Source organism: Pteronotus mesoamericanus, unplaced genomic scaffold, assembly GCF_021234165.1.
Source record: "Pteronotus mesoamericanus isolate MK-2021 breed Mesoamerican mustached bat unplaced genomic scaffold, CSHL_Meso_final contig_116, whole genome shotgun sequence".
NCBI lineage: Eukaryota > Metazoa > Chordata > Mammalia > Chiroptera > Mormoopidae > Pteronotus > Pteronotus mesoamericanus.
This window is the reverse complement of record NW_026555027.1, coordinates 25,161,281-25,169,719: the sequence shown is the minus strand read 5'-3', so window position 1 is coordinate 25,169,719 and position 8,439 is coordinate 25,161,281.

The following is an 8,439-nucleotide window of genomic DNA, read 5'->3' as shown; positions in this document are numbered from 1 at the left end:
ACACTGTCAAAATTTATCCAAAAATAAAATGCCAAATTAATGAAGAGTTAAGAAGTAAAACAGCAAATTCAATCAGAAATCATGTAAAATAGAAAGAATTAGTTATAATTCTTTATATAAAGAGTTAGGGGTTTAGCTAAGTACGTTGTATTTTACTACTGGTTTTTATATATAAGGAGAACTATTGAGGGAAATAAATTCTGTAGTAAAATATACACTTCATATATTAGACTTCAAAATAAATGGTTCAGCATAAATAAATCTTCCAAATCTTACAACTGGCCCAAGAAAAGATAATAATTTGTTAAGTGACTTTTTATAACACTATATTCTCTTAGACAAATTCGAATAATTAATCAAAATATCTTCTGGGAGCATCTTGATAGCAATTCAAAGTATCTATCTTCATTGTCTGTGTGATATGACAGACTTACACTTTTGATAGTTTTAAAGAGTGTTAGAAGGTTTTTAAACAAACCATTTTTTACAATTTCTGGCTTGAACAACTCAAATGGACTATTTTGAAACTAATTAAACATTTCCAATGATGCCTAAAAGTACCTCTGCAGTGGCCCTTATCTGATCATTTTGTAAAATGATCCTTTACTTTTATGATACACTGTAGTTTACATACTGTATATCAGGAAATGTAAAATTTCACAAGCCATCAAATAGCCCCTTCGTGTCCCAACATTAGAATACCTAGACATTTGCTTCTTTGGTAACTGAAAGTCTGATCAGCAATTAAGAAGTCTAAAACTGTCCTTCTAAATGAGCACAAATCAGAAACTACTTTCAAAAAGAGAGCCTTGTGTTTACAAAGGGCAACAATCTCTATATTTGAAGCTATTTAATGCATATATAAAAATGCCATTTCCAAAGCAATTGTTTTGACCAATTGCAAGGCAATTTCTTCATGGTGAATTAAAAACAAAAAACTCAAGATTCTCAAAATTCAAAGCACCAAACATTCACATACAATATGCACAATGAAAAAGTGATTTTGCAAGTTAATATATTAATGCATTCCAATACTATATTTATTTGGTTAATCCTGAATTAAAAATGTAATGAAAGCCATCATTTTATATAGTTTAAATTTAGCCTGGCTTGGTTAGACTTTGGAGTTTCCCCCTCCATATGTAAAACTATGATATATCTAAGGTAGATGACAGGTGTTTGTACAACTTACGCTGTCAGACTGCTGGCCACGGTCACAGTTCCACGTCTTCACACACTGTCCAGACCTCTCCATGGTGCTGAAGAGTTACTCTTGCCCATTTGAGAGGAAGGAGTTGTTTATTTGAACCAGCTTTGAAAGAAATCCACAAAGGGCTGCCTGTGTTAGCAAGTAAAGTTATCTGAAGAATTTTGGTAACACATACTACAATGGAGATGCTCTGACCTTCAGTTATCAACCACGATGCTCTGTCAGCTCAAAAGATTTTGGGGCAGAAATCTTCAGGTATTGATCAAAAAAAAAGAGAGAGAGAGAGCTCTTTGGGAGTTGAAGTTTGCTGATCTTTTCCAGTGTCCTTCAAATTGAAAATACACACACAGAATACAAGGCTACTCAGAGAAGAGAGGATTCCAGAAAAGTTCTTGATTTAGTACGGAAAACAAGCTCCCATTAGTCCAAAGCAGCCAGTTCACTTCATCCTATCATCACATCCACTTTTTGATAAAAACATAATAGAATGAAGCTCAGAATTCCACAAGCTACCGCACGCACTGTGTAAACAGATATGCCTCACTCTAGCCCAGCTTCTGCCTGCTGAAGGCTATCGCAGCAGAAATCAGGCTCTTGTGGCTTCCACAGATTATCTCTTTCTGAGGCTGAAACATAGAAAGAGCCACATGACACCCAGTGATGTCATCTCTAAAGCAGGTCACAGTTGCTGCTGTATGTAGATGAAGTCCTTCTAGAGAGTGTTTGGCGTAATGATTTTCTTGAAAATCCACTTGTATTAAATAGCATGGTCTGCTATCAATATCCTTAACCCTATCAATACAGTGCCATGAAGAGAAAATCAATGCATTGCTCATGTATGAAGTGGAGCCTCTGTTTAACTTAAGATCAGCTTCTGGTGCTGCTTTAGGAAATGAAGGACTGTACTTAACTCGTGGAGAACACAGTGGAGAAGGTGTGTTCCCTCACGGGGCTGTTATGGGAACCAGAGGAACCGTAGGGACACAGAATCTGCTTCTAAGACATCTGTCAAGATTTTTAGCAAGTTCAAAAAAACTTAGTCTTTTAAAAACCAATCCATAAAGACTGCAAAATAAAAAAGAAGGCAGCTGTCTTCGACTTCAAACATTTTATTTAATGAAATTTAAAAAATTTTTTATAGACAAAAAATCTATCTCAAAAAATTTGACTATGTTTTCAAATGTTGGTAGGACACTTTCCTTTAAATCATCATTTTTAATGGTGTTTTCTAGATCTGAATAAAGTAACAATTAAAATTTTAACTATATTATAATCAATCTGAACATGTAAGATAATAGCATGCATAGATATTATTTCAAAGGATATATAATAATGAAAAATGCCTATTTCCATTCTGTGTAATGTATTTCTTTTCCCTCAACTGTGTGTCACACATTATAATTTAGGGTTTTCAGTCATAGCTGACATTCCTGTTAGCTAATAGTTAAATCACCTGATCTCCTTTCATGTCAGCTTAATAATCCTGATAGTCAAAGTGAAGAATAACTTTAATCTAATCAGTGTTTATTGTTTGTATCCCCTTTTAATAAAAACTGAAGTGGATCAAACAATAGAAACCTTCCCTGAAAAGCATAGCACTCTGTCATGTTGTTGATAAAGAATCATAAATCTGAAGAAGACAGAATTTCTACACAAACAGTGCCCCTGGGCAAATTCTATTATTGCAATAGTGATTGTTTTGGTATTAGATCAGGAAAACTTCGCTTCAGCACCTCCTAAAGGTATATGTATGTAATGCTAAAACATCAAAAGGAAAACTGGAAAAAATATTGATCACCTGGATGTTCTGGTCATGTAAGTTTCCTAAATAAAATTGTTTTTCTTTTAAATTTATATAACTCAGTGTTTTCTATACTTTAACAATAAGAAGATTACCAGATATATTTTTTAAAAATGCAGAATCCCAGGCTTCTTCCCAGATAATCCTGATGTAATAGATTTGCTGTGATTCTGGAATTAGCATTTTTTTTAAGTTCCAAAAGTAATTCTGTTTGGACAACACTGCAGTAATTAATATGTTATAATGTATACAATCATATAAAAAAATAAGTAAAAAAATATTTGTGATACTTGTCATGACAATAGACCAATCATTGCTGCATGAAGCCTCCAGTGGTGGGGGCTCATGTCTTCCTGTCTCATCAGGTTTCTATGAGGAAACGCTTTCCCCAACTGCCTGTCCTTGTTTTCCATCCTTTAATCCTCTCCATGAAGGTGAAAGGAGTTAACTGACTGGAGGATCAAGCAAAGGAACTCAACAGCACGAGACTGTTCTCCCTCCATTTTTCTATGGGATCCACCTCCCTGCACAAGACATATGGGTGAAGCCGGCAGTTTTCAGGTGTGTCCTGTGATTGGTACATTTCCCTCAATCCAAAGTTCAGTAGTAGGAAGCCCAGGGGTTCCACAAATCAGAGTTATTCCCTCAAATCCAGCTTCGACAAAAAACAAAGCTGAGATTTTTATATCCCTTTGCTTAAATCTCTTGTCTTTCAAAATGTTCCGAAATCAAGAAGCTAAAATGAATTATTTGATTCCCTAAAACCCCATATTCTAACACTATTACACTGTTGACTAGACTTGGTCTTTGTTTACCTATTAGCCAGTTAATGTAACAAGTTTTATATGTGATATAATTTAATAAAGTTTGCATTTGCATAATATAGCTCTATGATACAGGTCTATAAAAAGATGTTATATGTAAAAATTTCATTGAAAGTTTTCAAAATGCATTGCTCAGCTCATAGTTATTATTGGATCACTTTGGAAAAAAACTTTATCTCTTGGAATTTTCTTCAGCAACTATTAACTCTAGAATAATGTTTCCCATAGTGTTCCATGGATCAATAGTTCAGTAAGAGGTGACTCTTATTGGGTTTCATGGTCAAAGAAGTTTGGAAAACATAAAACAGTAATACTATTCCTGCAGATTGAAAGTGTGTATTAGCATAGAAGGCTGTAAGAATTCCTGAAATAAATCAATTGGTTTATTTCACCCTTCCCCTAATTACCATTTATCAATACCTATGAGACTACTATTCCAGCTACCACATTCTAGGAAATTCCTTTCTAGAAGATGTTTCAGCAGTCAAATTTTTGTTAATACCTAAACGTACTACTATACAATTAATCAGTGAAATATTATCAAGTATCTCCTCTAAGTTATCAGTGAATTTGTTATGAGAATTTCCAACCATAAATGGGAATGATGTCAATTCTGCAAGAGTAAAGGTTGTGTGTATTTGGATGCTCATTGCATCTCCAATGATTAGCAACTGCCAACACACAGTAGGTACTCAGATATTTGTTGAATGAGTGAACAAATGATAAAGACCCAGTTCAGCGATGTGAATAACTACCTCCCCAACCCCCTCCCCCCACCACACCCAAATATGTCTTATTTTTTTAAAGAAAATCCAAAACATCCTTAGGCCAATGAGTTTTCCAGTTCTATCATACCCAGTTTCTCCTTGGATACTAAAGCATCTTTCATACTCAGCTAATGAGTATAATGTTGATTTGTAATAACAAAAGTGGGATTTGTAACAGAGGGTGTACTCTGGGTCTGAATTACAGGTTCATCTAAGCGGTAGAAGAGAGACAGAATTTCCTCACTCATGTGAGGAAAAATGCTGAGACTAGGCTTCAGGTAAAGTGCAAAGAGAACAAGTTCTTTCTCGGCTTGCTTTATCATAACAAGGCACTTAATGCTTGGGGTTTGCATCTATACTCACAGGTCGATAACCTTAAGACTGTTAGGGAGAATTTATTATATTACTATAGATGAATAAGTCAGTTATGTAACATCAAATTGTCTATTTTCTATATCATTCTGAACCCAGAAAATGTTCAACATTAGCAGTCCATAACTGAAAGAACATGTTCATTTTTAAACCTATCAAGAAAAATGTCCTCCAATCATGAAGTTAAAAGGATGATTTAGGAAAAGGAATGTATACTATCAACCATATTCAAAAACATAAAAAGAAGAGTGTTTGTGTTATAAAGATAGTATTTTTATATAAACATATTCATTCAAACTGTCATATATGATTATATGTTATGTAATATTATTTCTAAAACTTCTGAAAAGAAAACATTTGCTCTATAAGACCTAGGTTTAAAGAAAAGAGAAATGTATCTTACTGCTGTATACATACCAAGAAGTCTTCTCTTTTTATATGTAAATTTGTATTATATTCTCTGAACCAAAATTTAAGACAGACTAACAAAGAATTTGTGCTATTTGGGTGTCTGAGAGTTGGGTGCTAAAACATTAGAATTAATGTGACCTAAATTTATAACAACAGCTGGGCATAATACCATAACTTGTCTCTGACCTGGAAAATCTAAGTTATTAAATTATTAAGTAGCACAAGGCTTACATTCTCAATAATTTTATAGCTTTCAAGATTGTATTGAAAAAGGTCCCAGGAATCCCTTGTAGGGCCTGATTTCCTCCCAAAAGACAAGTATAGCTTTGTAATACTTTCTCCCTTTAGTCACTAGATTTTTCCTGATGTGTTTAAAGCCTCGAGGTTGTAACTCTCCAAAAAGGAAATAAAACTGGAAGGTAAAGAAGCAGTTTGAATGTAGGTGCGCACACCATGTTGGGTGGGCGGGGGCGGCCCTGGCTTCTGCCAGTACTCATATACTTGGGAAGGTTCGGTGGGTCACCCGGATGCCCCTTGCTCACTATCCGGCTACTCTTGCTAAAAGCCAGGACCACTCAGGCAGCGCCCTAGATAGGAGGCTCCACGGCCTTCTCTCCAGAACAACTGGCCCGAACCACTGCTCTTAAACTTGCTCAGGACTCACAGTCCTGAAGAACAGATTCTTCTTGACCAGGAGTAAAGCCTTGTGGTTGCAGTTGTGCAGCTACTAGAATGGTACTTTCTGCACTGATTTGCCTGAGAGGGGAGGCCACGTGGCCCTATTCTCCCCAACATGCTGGAGACCCTCCCATTTCTTTTTCCTCAGGCCTGGAGGGAGGAGCATGATCCGGGATTGCCTTTCCTATGCCTGTAGGTGTGGCCTCTCAAAAGAGACCCACTCATTTAATGGCAAAATGACTTGTACCTGGTTTTATCTTTGGATCTTGAAAACTAGTCTTTAAAAGGAGCAATACTAAAATAAATGCTTAATTTATTACTTTTGTAATGTACAGCTCCAATCTCAGAATACACATACCTTCTGAATATACATCATATGAATATATATATTCTAGGACACAGTTAGAGTCTCATGGATTCACTTGGTGAATCAGAAACAGGTACTATGCCCTTCAGTGGGAATTAAGTTAAAAATTCCACCTCTGTTCTTCACAGCTTTTCCTCACACTTTGAATGCATGGAGTGTTCTCAAGAGCAGACTCAGATGGTCAAACTCTTATGGAGAGGCTTCAGGGTCACAGGTTCTGTGCCATGTTTCACATGTGTAGTGCCATTTAATCTTCACAGTGATAGCTGTATGCCTCTGGGGTGGGCGTTATTTCCAGTCTGTAGGTGAAGAGTGACCTCCCAGGAGTTATGTCTTAGACTCACAGAAATAGTGGCCGAGCTGCTCCTGTAAGCCAGGTAGCCTAAGGCCTTATTCTATGAGTCACACTGCTCCCTGCAGGCTCGTCCAAACGACTGGGAACCAGTGGGAGAGAGCAGACGTGGCCAGGAAGAAAGGCCCAGGCAGAGGGAACCAATCTAAGCCACAAGGGCCTGAGAATGTCTCCAAAACCACTGAAAGATTTTTCTGGATTAATCTGCGAGAGCAGGCAAATGATTTGGGACAAGGTTGTCAATCTAGATGAGAATATACCATTTTATACTTTCTTTCTATGATATCCTATGAGACATGTTACAGATTTCTCAGAGCTGGAAACTAAAAGAATAAGTATTTGGTCATATGAAATTAAGTATTAATTGAAAGTACACAAAGGATTTTCCACAGCTCCTCTCCATGTAAAACTAATATTTTTACAGTTAAAAAATAAAGTTACTCTTTTTTCCTCACTTTGATACTCACAAGCTACATTTCCCTGTAACAGTTGCTATCCACAATTGCTATTTCTAAAACAAATTTTTCTGTTACTACATGATACATTATGGTATAAGGGTACTTAATATGCAAATTGCTAACATAACTTAATATTATCTTCCCTCCTGTTGCTCTTTAATTTGGCATTGAGCGGCTGAGGTTGAGGTTTTAATCAAAGAGCATTGAATTAGGCAATTTATAAAATCAAGTGAGGATTCTTTTTAAAATTATTTAATTCACTGTTTATACTCATTAAATTGTAAAATAATCTTAGAAATTCATTAACTGATTGCCTCTTCCACCGCTTGACCAAGTGGCGCAGTATGGTAGAACGGTGCAGCTTGCAGGCTACAGGCAACTGTGTAACCGAAAGCCAGTCAGTTAAATCTTTAAGTCTCATTTTCATAAATAGAGATAATCATTGTACCTCCTTCATATGGTCCTTGAGAGGATTAAATGAAATAATCCACAGCAAGCATTATTGGCAAAGTACCTGGCAGCTCTTATCAAGATGATGGATTTGAGAGCTCACAGTGAAACATTACTGTTGATACATACTGTAAAGCAGCAATATTCTAAAAACTATATTAACTATCATGCATAGCCAAAGCAATCAGAGCAGAAGCATGCAAACGCATCGTTCTCCGCACGGCACAGGGAGACACCCAGATCAGGTTGCTGGCTTCCCATGTGGCGCATGCTTGGGGCAGACAACCAGGATGGGTAGTAATTGCAACTCTATTAGGTGCAGGTGTGGGAGGAGCAGCTGGCAAGGCCCCAGGGTTAAGCAAGGGCAGACTGGCCTCCAGATTAGGCTGTGTTAGTAGAGGAAAGGCAGGGACCTGAGACAGGAAGGACAACGGATTTGATCCGAGGAGACACACAATGGTCTAGGCACCAACAAAAATAGATGAAGCCCAGAGAAAGAGGGCGGAGATTCAGTAAACTGGAGGGGACCTAGTCAGAGTCCTGGGGGCCAGAGAATCCCCCAGGGAGACACCTCATTGAGAGCATTTGACTTGGACCAAAGACTTTTAACCCTAACGTTCCAAATGGAATTGCTGGTTATTAGAGGAAGCACATCTCTTTATGACAGGCTTAGCCAAAGTGGGAATGCAAAGAAAATAAATTCAAACCTCTGACTCACAGGCAGAGTAATTTCCAATACTGTTTTCATC